The 16,951-nt window shown below is 43.0% G+C and overlaps 1 protein-coding gene across 3 annotated transcripts in view; it reads left to right on the plus strand.

Annotated features, from left to right (window-relative positions):
* The window catches only part of LOC126350474 (transmembrane protein 65), a 532,028-nt gene that overhangs the window by 307,370 nt on the left and 207,707 nt on the right, over positions 1 to 16,951 (plus strand). The gene's annotated exons all lie outside the window — the stretch shown is intronic.

A 16,951-nucleotide genomic window follows, 5' to 3' on the forward strand; every position in this document is an offset into this window, starting at 1 on the left:
TCTCCGATCAGTTTTAGTTGCTTGTTTCTGTGGAGTCAAGTTTTATTTTATTTAATTTTTTTATTTTATTATTATTATTATTTTTTTTGCAAGGGTTTCGAATTTCACCTAAGCCATTTTATCTACAATTCCTCATGTAATCAAATGGTTCAAATGGCTTTGAGCACTATGGGACTTAAAATCGATGGTCATCAGTCCCCTAGAACTTAGAACTATTTAAACCTAACTAACCTAAGGACATCACACAACACCCAGTCATCACGAGGCAGAGAAAATCCCTGACCCCACCGGGAATCGAACCCGGGCGCGGTAAGCGAGAACGCCACCGCACGACCACGAGCTGCGGATCCATGTAATCTGCAGTCCAATTCCAAAGAGTCGACGGACTCAAAATGGGGTATTAGCGCAGTGGTGAGACACAGGGTTCGTATTCTCGAGGGCGGTGGTCCTAATACCCCTTTTATCATTGATATTTAATTTTCCCGTGGTTGGCGGAAATCACTAAAGGCAAATGCCGAGATGGTCTCTTTGAAAAAAGATACGAACAATTTTCTCCCTAGTCCTTCCCTACGAGCTAGTGCTCCGTGGCTGATGGACAATTCGTCGACGGGTTGTTAAACCCTAATATTCTTTACTGTTTGGATGTCCGCCGCCGCAACTAACCGATCAGCGTAGCTGAATGCCATGCGAGAGGCCTGGGTTTTATTCCCGACCGAGTCATAGATTTTCTCCGTTCAAGTACTTGGTGTCGTTTTGTCTTCACGATCGTTGACACGCAGTCGCCGTAGTGGCGTCAAATAAAATGACTTGCATGCTCCAGGCTGTTGAACTTCCCGAAACGGGACACCCGGCCAAAATATGCCATACGCACATTTCATTTTACCGTTCGGAGCCATGCTGCAAACAGACAGCTGTGTTGATACCTCCTCACCACCTCCGCCTGTCTTCGCCAAACGTCGGAATAGTTTCAAATCTCAGGCAGATGTCACTGATACCACTTTATGCAACTGACCGGAGTAGGAAGAAAACCGATGAAGTGAGCACGAAGTGTGTAACGTGGTTCACATTTGTGACCGGAGAAAGAGACGATTGTATCCAATGGGTCTCACTAGGAGAATCAGTGTGGACAGGTGGCCGTATTAACTTAGTCTATTGTGGCAGAGGATGTTCCTCAGAATTATTCTACCGCATGCGCCTTTGGTTTCTGTCGTAGAAACAAATGAACTGCGAACGCCGAGTGTCGACCTTCGGGGAGGATGTGCAGGTGCCCGCCGCGGCAAAATCAGGCATCGGCGCGGCGCCGTCTGCATTACGCCCCGTCGCCCACCGCCGCCTATCGCCGCCCACAGTTTGCCAATTAGCGGCCAACCCGCAGCTCGCCAGCTGCACCCGGCTGTAATTTCCTGAGCCCGTCCAGGCGCGCGTACGTCCGGCAGCGTCGGTTTTTCACCTTCCACTGTGCCACCGGGTTTTTAATTATTGGTGCGGAATGCCGGTCTTCAGAATGAATGGCACCAGAGTAGCGCTCCAGTACTGAAATGTTTAGGGGTTTCTCTTCAACAGTACGGAAATTTTTACTGTTGACACTGGCAACGTCTTGCAAGAAGGTTGTCATTGATCTGGACAAACAAGAATGATTGATCGAATGCCTTAAGCACTTCCAGTATTGTTTCAAATTTAAAATTAGTCCGTTTGAATGACAAATAAACGGAAGTAAGGCACATATTTTCCTTAATTATCAAACAATGTCCCTGACAGAGAGAAAGGGTAAATCTGAAACAGGCTGAAAAAGTTTCACTTTGTAATACACCTCAATAACACAGAAGAATTTTTATTTCGAAGTTTCTAACTTATGTAGTAAAAGATAATACTGTATTCATGTCTGTTAAAGCAAAATTAACTCGCGATGAGGCCCCGAGGACTATATACTGCTGAGTGTCCACCATGTCATAATCGGCTAACGACGTAATGGTTGCTGTATGAAGGGCACTATCCTCATCTCCCAGGCAATTAGCTTTCTGCCTTACAACTGCTCGGTAGCTCCTGACAAGCCAGAAGATTAAGTGACGTTCACTGCCACCCTATTCCATTTCTCCAACCGAAGTGCTTTTTTGGCGTTTCGGGAATCGAACTCAGGTCCTCAGTGTGGTAAACCAGCTGACCGACAGAAACGGAAGCGTACTTTAGTGTTTCTGTTATCAAACTATTATTTACAGTTACACCAAATCGTTTATAAATAATAGGTATGCAGCCATACAAGTACGAACTGTTGACGCACTCATTCGCATAAGGCACAAGTGATAGTGTGCTCCCTGAGAAAGGAAGGAGTCCGGGCTAAGGCCTCAGTGTCGTATACCGAGTGAATTAGTCCACTGAAGCGTATGTTCTGCTAAAAAGTAGAAATTTAGCATAACACTGACTATACGCCATAAGGAATGAAGCTCACTGGAAAAAATTAGTTACTACCCTTGTTATACAGTCTCGCAGGCCTAGATAACTCGTTTCATTTCTGTGACATTGGCTAGGAAGTTTCTGTTTGTAGGAAGCACCAGTGTCCAATCATTTCGCCTACGACTGCGACTATGTCGGCCAGATTTCGGGGAGTCATCTGCGACGTCACGTGCTCGATTCCAGGTGCTCCAGTAAATATGATCCTTTGCTCTGATATGACAACACACGTACGTTATTGATCCTGAAAACTCCATTCCAAAAGTGGGGTAAGTAATGTTGCAGCTCTCAGCACGATGACTCCCTAAATGGAAAAGCCCTGGTTGGCCAGCAGTTATTGGTATTTCAGTTAAAGATACTCGTCATCTTCAACTCCCCGTAAATGCAACATCCTCAGATCATCGCAGGTGTTTCTGCAGCTTCCGCTATGGCTTGTCTTCTCATACCGCGTTGTGACCTTCTGAGATATCAAACAAAACGAAAGTTCTTATACCTCTGCTAGCTATCGATATCACTAATATCACTATCGTGATTTCTGCGCGATGAAGGTGAATTAGTCCCACCAGCCGGTCACCAACCAAACTTCGGAAGGACGCTATAACTGGCTGCCAAACGGAGCTGAGGAAGTTAACGTAGGGCAGCCAGCTGCCACTGGTATCCGATGTCGCGGAGTATTGTTAATTTCAAAACATATTATAAACTTTTTATACAAATATAATCTTACCATGTGAAATTCAAGAACACAGAGATGGCTATCTGTTCTACAGGCCTAAAAACATAAATTTTATGAGCAAAATTAACCTTACTATTTGACATTGTCAAATAGAGGGACAGGCGATCAGTTATATCAAAATGTTTGGATAAATGTCTCAAGTATCGCCAAAATTTCTTTATTGATAACTGCTTTCAGCTCATTGACGAGTAATATTCAGACTAATAAAAATTATTACTTAACACAGTTTATATAAGCCACCAAGCCATTACACTTGGTCAGCAAGAATGATTCAGCTGATACACATTGTAACAAGTAATAATTTTTATTGTTATGATTGGCTCATAAATAAGCTGAACCAGTTATCAATAAAGGAACTTTACGTCTGTGACTTAGGATTTATATCCACACATTTCAAAAATCTTTAAACTAAAAAATACGGTAAGTCCACATTACGGATCCTGCAGTAGTAGAGATTTTGAAATAGCTGGTGGAGCAGCAGCAAAAGCAGATGAAACAACAAGAACAACATAATGTAGTGGACCAGGACCAGATGCAGCTCTTGGGGCACCTGTTGACCCGCCTGTGAATAGACCAACCGCAGTGTAACCCGCACTTGTGCGCCAGCAAGCGCAGTGACTTTATACGGTCACCATCATACTGTGGCAGGACATATCACAGAAGCCCTGGGATTTCTCCCTTGCCTGGTGTAGTCTAGGGGTTTACCGGTTGATACAGAAGCTTCCCCCCCCCCCCCCCTCTCTGCCCCCTCCTCCCACCTCCAACTGTCGCCTGTAACTGGCAGGGGCCTTTATCTGGGACGATCTCGTGGTCCATTTACCCCACTATTATGAACACTGCGTGCATGTACTATCCAGAAGACTGCAGATCTTTCAGTGTTACAGAGATCAAGGAGAGTCGTACTCGAGTCTACAGATCTACATAATTGATGTACAACTGTGGCTATCGCTAAGCGTACATCTTTACGCGGAACAGGGTGGTATAGAATGCGACCGATCAGCAATTCCGAGACGACGCCCTAAAATTACTAGATCTCAGGCTGGAGGAAGCCATAGTCATTCCACGAGCTTTCAGAATGGCACAAATACTTCAAATGGCAACGCTGCTTTTTGAACTCAGCCTCCCCTCCCCCACCCCCCCTTCCAGGCATCCACGCCAGACGCCATAGGCCGGACCGTCACGCAGTTGTCGCCACAAGCTTCCTTCTCCATTCCAGTTCAGAGTGCTTTAGTTACGACAACCTTGAGTCTTGCCCCCCGCCCTCTGTCTGAGCACCAAATGGAGTCTACAAGGCTCTCAGTACCAGTGCAAGTCGATGTTATACATATAATACAAAGCGCATATGGGTGAAGGTAAAGTCTAACATTGCCAGCTACCAAGTTCATTTCGAAATGAATACGGAAGCTACAAGTACGTAGTTATTCGCAGAGATCTATAAGCGGCGGTGTCAGGTCCGAGAGGGTTTTACAAAGCCGTTGGTAGGATGGGGGCAGGCACCAATCCCAGTTTCAGGTATGTAGGTCCACATCCAAATTTGTGACTTGTCGTTCCTAAAACGCCCGGCGTTGATTTGTTTAAGGAATTCCACTTATCTCTTGTGGATTCGGTACAAGTTGCGTCCCAGTCCAAGAAATCAGTGATATCTGCACTGCTTTACCTGGTTCCAATAAGAATTAGGTTTCGAATAAGAATTATACCTCATGCCGATGCTGTTCTTCGGTTTGCGCGCTCTTGGTCCATACCTTACGCTGTCCGGGACCTCGTTCAGCGTGATCTTGACAGGTTTGCAGTCCAAGGCTTATCTGGTCTCTGGATCTCCTTCATTATAATGGTGTACAAACAGGATGGATAACCCTGTATCCATGGAGACTTCGTCACTACCCACATTCTGTGTGATACACACTTACCATTTTTCGAACTGTTAAAATTATTTGCATGATATAATTATCTCGGGAACAGCCCAAGAAAATCGTTTCTGTCACCTCACACGAGGGTTCACTCTGATACACCGAGCAGACCAGCAATGTAACACGAAGATATTCGCATTTTTCACCTCAAGTTGAATACGTGGGACACGTCATAGGCTAGGCAGGTGTGCGAATGACAGAGGCAAACCTCTACCTTGGTCACATCCTTCCTACGCCTTAGGAGCTTTAAAATCTGATGCTGGTACTGGACAAAATTTATTACAGGCGTGTCATAGTCAATGTAACTACAATCGCCATGCGTTGAACAAACTTTGAAAAACTGTTGTCGCTTTTGAGTTGACATCTGAATATCAACATAACTTCTCTACCCGTTTCTTTCTTGGTCGCCTCCACATCCTCGCAACTAACGAAGCCTAATATGGACTTAACATGGAGTTATCACATTTCCATATTTTGAGTTTTCTAACGTAATGGTTTCACCTGGTCCGCAACAGATACTTTGTCATGACCTTTGACCTCGAAATTTCGAAAACAGGAGTTAAAGGGGTTACTTTCGACTGAGTAAAATGCCGAAGACTGGTAAATTCGATGGGTCGTAGGACCTGGCCTCTCCTTGTAAGTCATACCTCAGCTATATAATTTCTCCCACGCATGCTAGCCCAGCAAGTAATACAGAATAGATTTTGTGTGGTGATTAGTAAGAGAAACGTACTGTGACCGTTGGACTGTGAAGGCAGGCCGTAAGTCAGTGAGAGCAGTGGCTAAGAAAGGAAAGAGCCGTTTTGAGTTCCAGTTTGTTACAGTTTTAATCTTTTATGAAGTTTCAGCTGAGTGAGGTGAAAGAGCGGGTAAGGTTCAGCGCTAGCATTCAGGAGCAGTGAACTAAAATTGCTGTTCGGCATACAGATTTAGGACATAAGCGATTTCCGATGACATATGTCCGGTAAAGTCATTTGTAAAGAGCACCAGCCATATCCTGATAATTTCCATTACATCCGAACATATATTTTATTTGTAATTGTTGACGAGACGTTAAACCATAGTCTGTATTTTCCTGAAGTTACAGATTGTGGTTCAAATGGCTCTGAGCACTATGGGACTTAACTGCTGAGGTCATCAGTCCCCTATAACTTAGAACTACTTAAACCTAACTAACCTAAGGACATCACACACATCCATGCCCGAGGCAGGATTCGAACCTGCGACCGTAGCGGCCACGCGGCTCCAGACTGTAGCGCCTAGAACCGCTCGGACACCCCGGCCGGCTACAGATTGTGGTTCTCTTGGTGTTCTACCAATGTTCGTTCCTAATGCTAGTTTTGTCTAATCTATAATGTGAAATTTTAGTACACATCTTATTAAAAAATAAATTTATTGCCCAGAAACATGACATAAAACACTATCTCGCATCTCTATAAAGGCGTCGCCTGTAGAGTTAATGAACAATTGTGCACGTAATCTCGGGCAGGCGGGAGGAACTACAAAAAATTACTGGGTTGTAGGTAAGTAGTTTAGCGATGTATAGACCTGAGTAGAATAACCTACCTGAATGAAAGTTTTTGCTGTAGTTTATTTTGGCAATTAAACTTATTTGAGAAGGGGATACTGGTTTCTGTATCTGCCTCATTCGGTGCCAGCAGTGCAAATTGACTGAAAAAAAAAAAATCTGTACGTTTGAGTTCAATAGTCTTTCTACAAGGAGCGTCGATATCGCTGCCGATTCAGTCTGATTCACACGCCACAGCTGTACTTTCGTGTAAGTAACTGTGCTGCAACTGAACATAGGAGCTAGCAATGCACATCTTCTGAGGGTAAACATATATTTTGTACCAAGATATACCAAGTACACATAGTTCTAATTTAGATGGCGCGACTCATTTTTTTCCACGTGTTTTGATACGGATGTGTCTGCATCGAAAGCTATCTTATTGCATTCTTATGTTAAAGTCTGTGAAAACGGCGCAGAATTGGTTTCCACTAACAAAGGACCGCCTAGATAGAGGCTTTTTACTCAGTGTCAACGAAATATTATATCTCCAGGAAGACCGGAGAACGCTTTTAATAATGGATTCTATAAGATTAAGAGAGGCTCATCTGAATAATCTCCACCCTTCGCAGCAGCAACAGCCGACGAATTTATGCACAGCCCTTCATTTTTTACAGTACTTCGCCGGAGCACTTGCAATAATGAAATTCAACATTTACAATCCCTTAAAGTGCTTCTTTATGCAGCTACCAGTTTTTTTAACTCTTTATGCACTTGATGTCTTCACTTCCACATTTTGAACATTATTTTTTTCACTTTGGAGATGTTCAACTTTGACAGCATTGCCGCTTATGGTAGTTACTGTTTCAGTTGGCCGCAGATATGTGTTGAATGTTAAAATAAAAAAGTAAAAGTAAGTTAAAGTAAAGTAAATACGAGGGTGAAATAGCTAATTCTCCGCCCAAATAATCGTTAATAAACAACAGTAAACAAATTTATGTGAAAATTTAACGCTTCATTGTCTGATCTGGAACTAGATGACTGGTGATTCAAACACGAAACCGAAGCCATCATTAAAATTCGCATTCTGCTCTTTTCGCATGCGTTGTTTTTCAATAATTCTGCCGAAAAAACCGTTCGTATCACCCAGACCATTGCGCTGACGGCGGTTGCAACACTGTGGCACGGTCTACGGGTTAAATACTTAAGTCTGAACGTATGAACTGATCTCTCTTAATCACAACACCTAGGAAGTAATAGCTGCCTGATGTAATGTAGAGCATATCAATGTACCGTTCAACAAAACTTAGATTATAGAGTTATTGGTAACGTATATTTGGATAGCAACTATGCAAAGACACGTTGTCATATAATACAACAACTTAAGTTTTACTACTTTTACTTTCAAATCGCGCTTTCAGAGTAATGTACACTTAACACATTAGGTTTTAATTTAAAAAGTACTGAACTGGGTAACTTAATGTTGCGCGAAAAACACTGTTTATCATTTTGAATGCTTTAATAATTTTGAAGAACCCTTTTTTTCCATCAGTCTTCTGATTGGTTTGATGCGACCCGCCACGAATTCCTCTCCTGTGCTAACCTCTTTATCTCAGAGTAGCACTTGAACCTACGTCATCAGTTATTTGCTGGATGTATTCCAATCTCTGTCTTCCTCTACAGTTTTTGTCCTGTACAGCTTCCTCTAGTACCATGGAAGTCATTCCCCCATGTCTTAACATCCTCTCATCCTGTCCGCTCTCCTTATCAGTGTTTTCCGCGTGTTCCTTTCCTCTCTGATTCTGCGCAGAACCTTGTCATTCCTTACCTAATCAGTCTACCTAATTTTCAACATTCGTCTGTAGCACCACATCTCAAATGCTTCGATTCTCTTCTGTTCCGGTTTCTCCACAGTCTGTGCTTTACTACCATACAATGCGGTGCTTCAGACGTACATTCTCAGAAATTTCTTCCTCAAATTAACGCCGATTTCTCTTGGCCAGGAATGCCCTTTTTGTCGTTGCTAGTCCTGTTTTTGATGTCCTCCTTGTTCCGTCCATCATTAGTTATTTTATTGCCTAAGTACCAGAATTCCTTAACTTCATCTACTTCGTGACCATCAATCCTGATGTTAAGTTTCTCGCTGTTCTCATTTCTACTGCTTCTCATTACCTTCGTCTTGTCCACCCCAATAACTGAACGGTCAGTGCGTTGGATTGCCACGCACGGGGGCCCAGGTTCGATTCCCGGCTGGAGTGGATTTTCTCTCCTCGGGCTCTGGGTGTTGTGCTGTCCTCTCATCATTTTATCCCCATTGTCGACACGCAAGTCGCCCAATGTGGCGTCGCACTCAATGAGACTTGTATTTGGCGGCCGAACTTACCGCCTGGGAACTCCCGGCCACTGACGTCATACGCCCATTTCCCTTTTACCTTCATCTTTCTTCGATTTACTCTCAGTCCATACTCTGCAATCATTAGACAATTCATTCCGTTCAGCAGAAGAACCTAATGAACATTTACGTGGGCGTTTCTGAAGCATTTTCACTCCTTACCTGTATGATGTTTCAGTAGACCACTTTCTTCTGAAACGGGAATGCCATACTAGTACAACTCACTTTTAGAAATCCCCATGTAAATCTGCTTTGTTCGAAATGGGACGCAGGTTCCAGTACGACAGTTATTTATTGTTTGCTTTAACGAATTTGTTATCGGTGCTTTCGTGTAGTGCAGATCTTCTACTTTAGTAAAGACAAAGATGATGGCCGGCCGCGGTGGTCATGCGGTTCTAGGCGCTCAGTCCGGAACCGCGCGACTGCTTCGGTCGCGGGTTCGAATCCTGCCTCGGGCGTGGATGTGTGTCATGCCCTTAGGTTAGTTAAGTTTAAGTAGTTCTAAGTTCTAGGGGACTGATGACTACAGATGTTAAGTCCCATAGTGCTCAGAGCCATTTGAACCATTTTTGTACCAAGATGATGAAATTAGCTCCATATCTTGATATTAGTACAAGAGTTTTTTCATCAAAAAAGGGAACAATAGCTGCAAATAGTGAATTTAAATCCAACATTATTGACAACATTCTCAGATAAAAACTGAGGAAGCAAGCCAGTACCCTACTGCACCCAGAGAACAACATAGGTAGACCAAAAAGGGAAAGGTGCAATTTAAAAAGGTGCAATTTAGCTTTCATATGTAAAATTTCTAATAGGATAAGGCAAAAAGTTTCTCTTTATTTTTCTATGTGCCACAAACATTATGTAGATGTTTCTTCAGTTCCAAGCATCTGTCATTAATGAAAGAGGAGTTTGTAAGATCACTTGCCGGGAGTGTCAGTTCTGCTATATTGATTAAACTGGGCAGTTAGTCTTCACTAGGCTCAAACACTACAGAAGCTGGAGATTAAAGAGGTCACAAATATCCTTTGCTGAATATTACTTAAGGCAGAACTATGAATACGTAATAAATGTAGAAGTCCTACACGTACTATGTATAGGGAAAGAGTGCAAAGCTGACTCTGTTAGCAATTTAAAACAAAGTATGTGTCCTCAAGTGTTGTGTTGAATGAACAGATTCAATTCATTTATTCAGCACTTTGCATCTTGTACATAGGAGGGGAACCTTGGTATATTCATTCACACAAATACAGATTCCGGTGCACATAGCTCTACTTCAGTGTATGTTTACTCATAGCTAGCATGAATATTGTTGTCCTAATGAATGTCATAAGGTTATACAACACAAATGTATTGTTAGACTCAGTGGAAAGTGTGTTTTAACATTAACTACGTATGAAGCAGATGATAATAGAGCGTTACTGTGACATAGAACATAAACCAAGATACTGAAAATCTCAGAATTTTTTTAAACAGCTCACTCATTAACATGGGACGTGACAAAAGGATAGGATTATATGCTCGATATAGAATTCATTAACTACAAATACACTGATCAGATTATAATAAAAATATATTGTTCTTTGAAATAATTAATAAGAAAGAAAGGTGACCTCCCTTTACAAAATTAAAAATGAAAGGTTATAACCCTGCGTTATTACAATTGAAAAATACAATGCCCCTTGTGACGGCAGATTACATCATCTTTAGATACTGCGAAGCAAGCCTTTTCCCAGTTCAGCACGACCAGACAGTGGTTTCCAACTCTGAACATTTCCACCGCATCATATTTGACCATTCAACACCTGATCATGGAACGGGATTCGATATGGCCTGCTTTCCTCCATATTTGCACATTCCTGATAATTTAACGTTTGTAGTTGGGTTTTTATCTCTTCGTACCACGGAAACCATTTAAAGCACACTAACTTCGACTGAGGTTAAAGGGGATCTATGTTCTTCCTGCGCGCCAAAGCGGTGGTACTTTACTTATTTACGGTACTGTGGAAGGTCAAAGTTAATGGTATTTTTTGCTCAGGTAAATATCAGCTTGTACAGTATTGGGGTAATTACTTAGTTAAGATATTATTTCGTAAGAACATGTACAATTTTATTTCGTATCATAAAAACAATAAATTCAGATTTAATGAACACAAGTAATAACCCGTGTAAGTTGCAGTATACAGTTACATAAACAAATAAAATTAATGGGAACACATGTGGCATATTTATTCATGTGTGTATTGTTGTTACAAGTTCTGTGTGAGTTCCTCTGCATCACAAAGTGTATACAAGTTGTACTTATAAACTTTTAGCAGTTAGTTACCAATCGATTTATCGTTTTAAAATGTCTCTAATTTTTTATGGCATAACGGAACAGATTCATTATTGCAGCCCTATGTAGTCAAAATAAACGCCAATATTAGAGACTTGTCACCACCCACAAGAGAATGTGTCGAATGATTCCGAACTTGGAGAACGAATTACAATAGTGTACCAGCAATACGTGACTTGAGTGATAAGTTATACAGGATGTTACAAAAAGGTACGGCCAAACTTTCAGGAAACATTCCTCACACACAAATAAAGAAAAGATGTTATGTGGACATGTGTCCGGAAACGCTTAATTTCCATGTTAGAGCTCATTTTAGTTTCGTCAGTATGTACTGTACTTATTCGATTCACCGCCATGATTTCATACGGGATACTCTACCTGTGCTGCTAGAAGACGTGCCTTTACAAGTACGACACAACATGTGGTTCATGCACGATGGAGCTCCTGCACATTTCAGTCTAAGTGTTCGTACGCTTCTCAACAACAGATTCGGTGACCGATGGATTGGTAGAGGCGGACCAATTCCATGGCCTCGACGCTCTCCTGACCTCAACCCTCTTGACTTTCATTTACGGGGGCATTTGAAAGCTCTTGTCTACGCAACCCCGATACCAAATGTAGAGACTCTTCGTGCTCGTATTGTGGACGGCTGTGATACAATACGCCATTCTCCAGGGCTGCATCAGCGCATCAGGGATTCCTCGCTAACGGAGGACATTTTGAACCTTTCCTGTAACAAAATGTTTGAAGTCACGCTGGTACGTTCTGTTGCTGTGTGTTTCCATTCCATGATTAATGTGATTTGAAGAGAAGTAATAAAATGAGCTCTAACATGGAAAGTAAGCGTTTCCGAACCCATGTACACATAACATATTTTCTTTCTTTGTGTGTGAGGAATGTTTCCTGAAAGTTTGGCCGTACCCTTTTGTAACACCCTGTATACACAGGCCCAAAAGCACCTTGGCTAGTGTTGTCTGGATAATAAGTGTACAAGATCAGTCGGGGTAGGCCTGTCAAAGTGCAAATATGGAAGTGCCCGTATGCCTTGTGAGCGCCAAAGGCGCAATATAATAAGCAGGTGAATGCTACGATTAGGTTGAGATGACGTGTTATGTACATAGATCCAACAACACCCTGTGTAGTGCGGTCGGGAAGATAAACTATTATGCCGAGATCTGTCGACAAAGAGCCGCGGAACAATGTAGAAAGAGCTGTTATGCCTGTCGACGTCAAAGATTGCAATGTAAGAGCGTCAATGTTACGAATAGAGCAGACTGAATTATCTAGGGGGAAATTTTTTTTTGTCACATCTTAATTTTTAGCTCATGTAGGGCATACCTCTACGAGTGCGATGCATTTGTAGAATTGACAGAAGAGGGTCGTACTGAGCGACGAGACTACTAGGGGTGAAGGAAAATGTGAAAAGACTAAAAACAAAACTCGTTACCATGCCTAATACACAGTTGGCATTCAAAACAGCTTCCAGCCGTCTCGGAATGGATAAGATATATAGTTCCTGTGTGCATTTTCGAGGGAACATTGTACATTCTTCCTCCAAAATTGTGGCACATTCAGGTAGGGTGAGGGAGGTGGATGGCGATCACGTACCCTCTCTGCAAAGTAGACCACAAAAGCTCAATTATATTGAGATCTTCTGTCTGTCTGTTGTGACCAGGGAAGATGTGACACTCCAACCTCGCAATGGCAAAACCAGTCCTGGACGACGCTAGCTGTGTGAACGGGGGGCTCCTGTCGTCTTGGAACACAGCGTCGCTATTGGGGAACAAACACTGTACTATGGAATGGAACTGATCAGCCAGTGGTAATATAATCCACGGCTGTAACGCTACCTTGCAGATTAATCAAGTGGCCCAAGGCTGCCAAAATCGTCACCGAACCCTCGCCATGTTTCACTCTTTGGACGTTAACTACAGCAGATGCTAGAAAGAATGTGAATCAAGAATCATCCGACCAAATGAATTTCTTCCCATTAGTCCTTAGCCCAGTTTTTAATGCCTTGGCCGCGCGGACTAGTGTGCATTGCACGGTCCGCGCGGCTGCCCCCGTCGGAGGTTCGAGTCCTCTCTCGGGCATGGGTGTGGGTGTTGTCCTTAGCGTATGTTAGTTTTTACGTAGATTCAGTAGTGCGTAAGCTTATGGACCAATGACCTCAGCAGTTTGGTCCCATAAGACCTTGCCACAAATCTCCAAATTTTTTAAGGCCTTGGATCCACGTTTTCAATCACCGATTGGAATTTCCGCCCGCGCAGCAGTTCCCCGCTTACTGAGCTCCCTTCGAGCTATTCTGGTGTTGGCAGGGTTCGCGAGTGCGAATTCGGTTCTGCAATGACATTTGATGATGTCGTCCTCTTATTTTTCGTCACGGTCTTCCGGAATGACTGTCTTTCATGATCACTCAACACACACTTCGACCACGTAGTGACTTAACGGATGATGTTTGTCCTCTTTCCCTGTATGCGGTATAAATTTCTTGCACGGTGCCTCTTGTAACACCAAACGCTACGTCTACATTGGCTACGGAAGCTTCCAACATATGAGCGTCAACAGTTTGCCCACGTTCAGCTTGACTCAGCTACGACACAATGCATTCACAACTACGCAGGACACTGTTCCTACTGCGACTGGCTCTCGCCGGCCGCTATGGCCGAGTGGTTCTAGGCGCTTCAGTCTGGAATCGCGCTGCTGCTACGGTCGCAGGTTCGAATCCTGCCTCGGGCATGGATATGTGTGTGATGTCCTTAGGTTAGTTAGGTTGTAAGTAGTTCTAAGTTCTAGGGGACTGATGACCTCAGATGTTAAGTCCTATAGCGCTCAGAGCCATTTCGACTGGCTCTCTCATCGCACTGAGGACACCACGCACGTGCCGTTTCTGGTCAAATACCACAGCGCAACCTGCAGGCTTTACCAGCATCTGCATTTATGATGAAGCACGCATTTCTAGCGGCGTTTCCGTATTTGTGTCCTACCCCTGTACATGGGTCAAAGCCGGCCGAAGTGGCCGTGCGGTTCCAGGCGCTGCAGCCTGGAACCGCGAGACCGCTACGGTCGCAGGTTCGAATCCAGCCTCGGGCATGGATGTGTGTGATGTCCTTAGGTTAGTTAGGTTTAATAAGTTCTTAGTTCTAGGGGACTGATGACCTCAGAAGTTGAGTCCCATAGTGCTCAGAGCCATTTGAACCATTTGAAGCATGGGACAAAGAAACTGCAATATGTACATATAGATGCAGCGACATAAAAATAGGTATTGCTATTATATTTCCTAAAAATTTTGTGTTGCAGCATCTTTGTACGTAGACCTAATGTGGCTAAAATAATACTTCGACGTGTGTGTTTATGTTCAAAGTTCAGGAAATTATTAAGTCTTGTTAAGTCTTGTCTGGTAGTAGGCGAAATGTGGATTTCTTTCGAAACGATCTCCAGTGCAATAAAAAGACGAAGGAGTTAAACGTTAATATAATTCACTAGTAAGTCCATTTACAGCAAAACAGTCATTCATACATAGCTTTTTTTCTTTTTGCTTTAGGGCTTCAGAACCCCAAGAAACCTCACCACCACCAGCATGTGCGGCATAAAATCCTCTTAAATATGAACCGCCGTCTAAAGATGTACATGTCGGTTAAAAACCGATAATGGCGATATTTGTTCCTAATAAATAGCATTATTAACAGTGGCGGCTTGCTGTTTTTACTGCATGGTAAATATTCACTTGATTTTCACAAAACCACGGTCTTACCATGACAATTTTCGACAAATCTACAGTTACTGACGAGAAACACGTGTGTGTTGGAACGGCAGGCCAGGAACTTGTGAACAAAACAAGACGCTGGAAAACGACTTTCCAGCTCTGTCACGGCCAAAGTACGAGAGGTTAGCCAGCATGAAGACCGCAGGCTCACCACGGCTCACCAAGGCGCCCCCTACTTGGAGGGTGCGCAAGGAGCTGGTACGAGTGTCTGCCCCTAATTGCAGGGCTCCTCCACAACACGAAGCGACGCTGCACTGTCGCATAGCACGCTCTGTAGCGCCAAGAAAGACCCTGCGTCCATGTTACCGGACATTTATGCGGGGTAGATGGAAAGGGCCGACAGAAAACCTTATTTCATAATATCAAAACTTGGGCGTATTATCGAAACTACGGTCGTATGGGACATCGAGAAAAATATATGACCGGATTCAGGATTTTTTGGCGGGGAGGGCGTGGTATATTATCTTGGATAGACTCTCATTGTCTGTGATGTAGAACTGCTCCCAGTAACTTTAGGTGTGCCCCAGAAAAGTGGTGCGATCGTTTCTGTCCGCCCGCATCTCGTGGTCGTGCGGTAGCGTTCTCGCTTCCCAAGCCCGGGTTCCCGAGTTCGATCCCGGCGACGTCAGGGATTTTCTCTGCCTCGTGATGGCTGGGTGTTGTGTGCTGTCCTTAGGTTAGTTAGGTTTAAGTAGTTTTAAGTTCTAGGGGACTGATGACCATAGATGTAAGTACCATAGTGCTCTGAGCCATTTGAACCAGCCTTTCTGTCCCTGTTGTCTATTAATGACCTTACAGGGAATGTTAATAGTAACTCAAGAGTAGTCGCAGGTGATGTGGTCAGCTGTAATGAAATACTGTCTGGAAAAAGCTGCACAAATACTCAGTAGGATTTTATAAGATTTCGAGTGGCGCAAAGACTGAGAACTTCCTTTAAATGTCCAGAAACATAGAACTGCACACTTTTTATTTTATTTTCCTTTTTTTAAAAGTAAATGAATTTAGTTATCAGTCGCGATTCGATATGAAACTTTATTGTAGACCTAAATTTAGTACAGTATAGCTGTCATCAGTGCGTATGATAGCTATAACTTTATTATTGCACTTATTACTATAAAATTATAGTTCATATTAAACGGGATAAAATATACAATTCAAAATTACCTGGATTCGTGAAATTTTAGTAGCAGTCAAACACTCCGTCAAAGCCTCTTGGTCTTTCTCTGCATCCGTCCATCAAGGACGTCATATATATGCGCTTCCACAACGCACTCTACCGCTGCCGCCTTAATAATGCGCCAGTACTTTAGATGACAGTCTTCATAAGCGACATGGAGATGAGATAATAGTGCTTCGGGTGCTAATCGTACTGATTTAACAGAAACGTGACCAAACTGAAAGTTGAAGGTACTTCGTAAAAACCCAATCACAGAAGAAAACATGGGAATCGTGAGCAATATGGTACTGGATATTTGGCTTTTAAAGCCGTACGAAAAATTTCACGCCATATGGAAATCATAAGGATAACTACGTTCCATTTTTCGTGAATAATTATCTGTGAGAAAGCTTCGTGCAAGATAGGTGCCGCGTTTGTTTAAATGCTGACGAAAAGTAAATATGAACCCACTTTATCAGCAGTATTTGGATCTATTTGATATAAACCAGACTGATTTTGTGTGCTTTTTTTCTTTTTTGTTGCTTTAGATGGACTGTGTCTACCACCTCACATCAGAATGGAAACAGCGATCAAAGAATCGGGCGGAAGGCGGTGTCGGTACGTGAAAAGAGGCAGGAGCGTTATAGCCTGTGTTGTTTGGAATAAAGTAGTGTTTCTTCTGATTCGTTGCCTTGCAAAAGGGTAGA

Source organism: Schistocerca gregaria, chromosome 1 (assembly GCF_023897955.1).
Source record: "Schistocerca gregaria isolate iqSchGreg1 chromosome 1, iqSchGreg1.2, whole genome shotgun sequence".
NCBI lineage: Eukaryota > Metazoa > Arthropoda > Insecta > Orthoptera > Acrididae > Schistocerca > Schistocerca gregaria.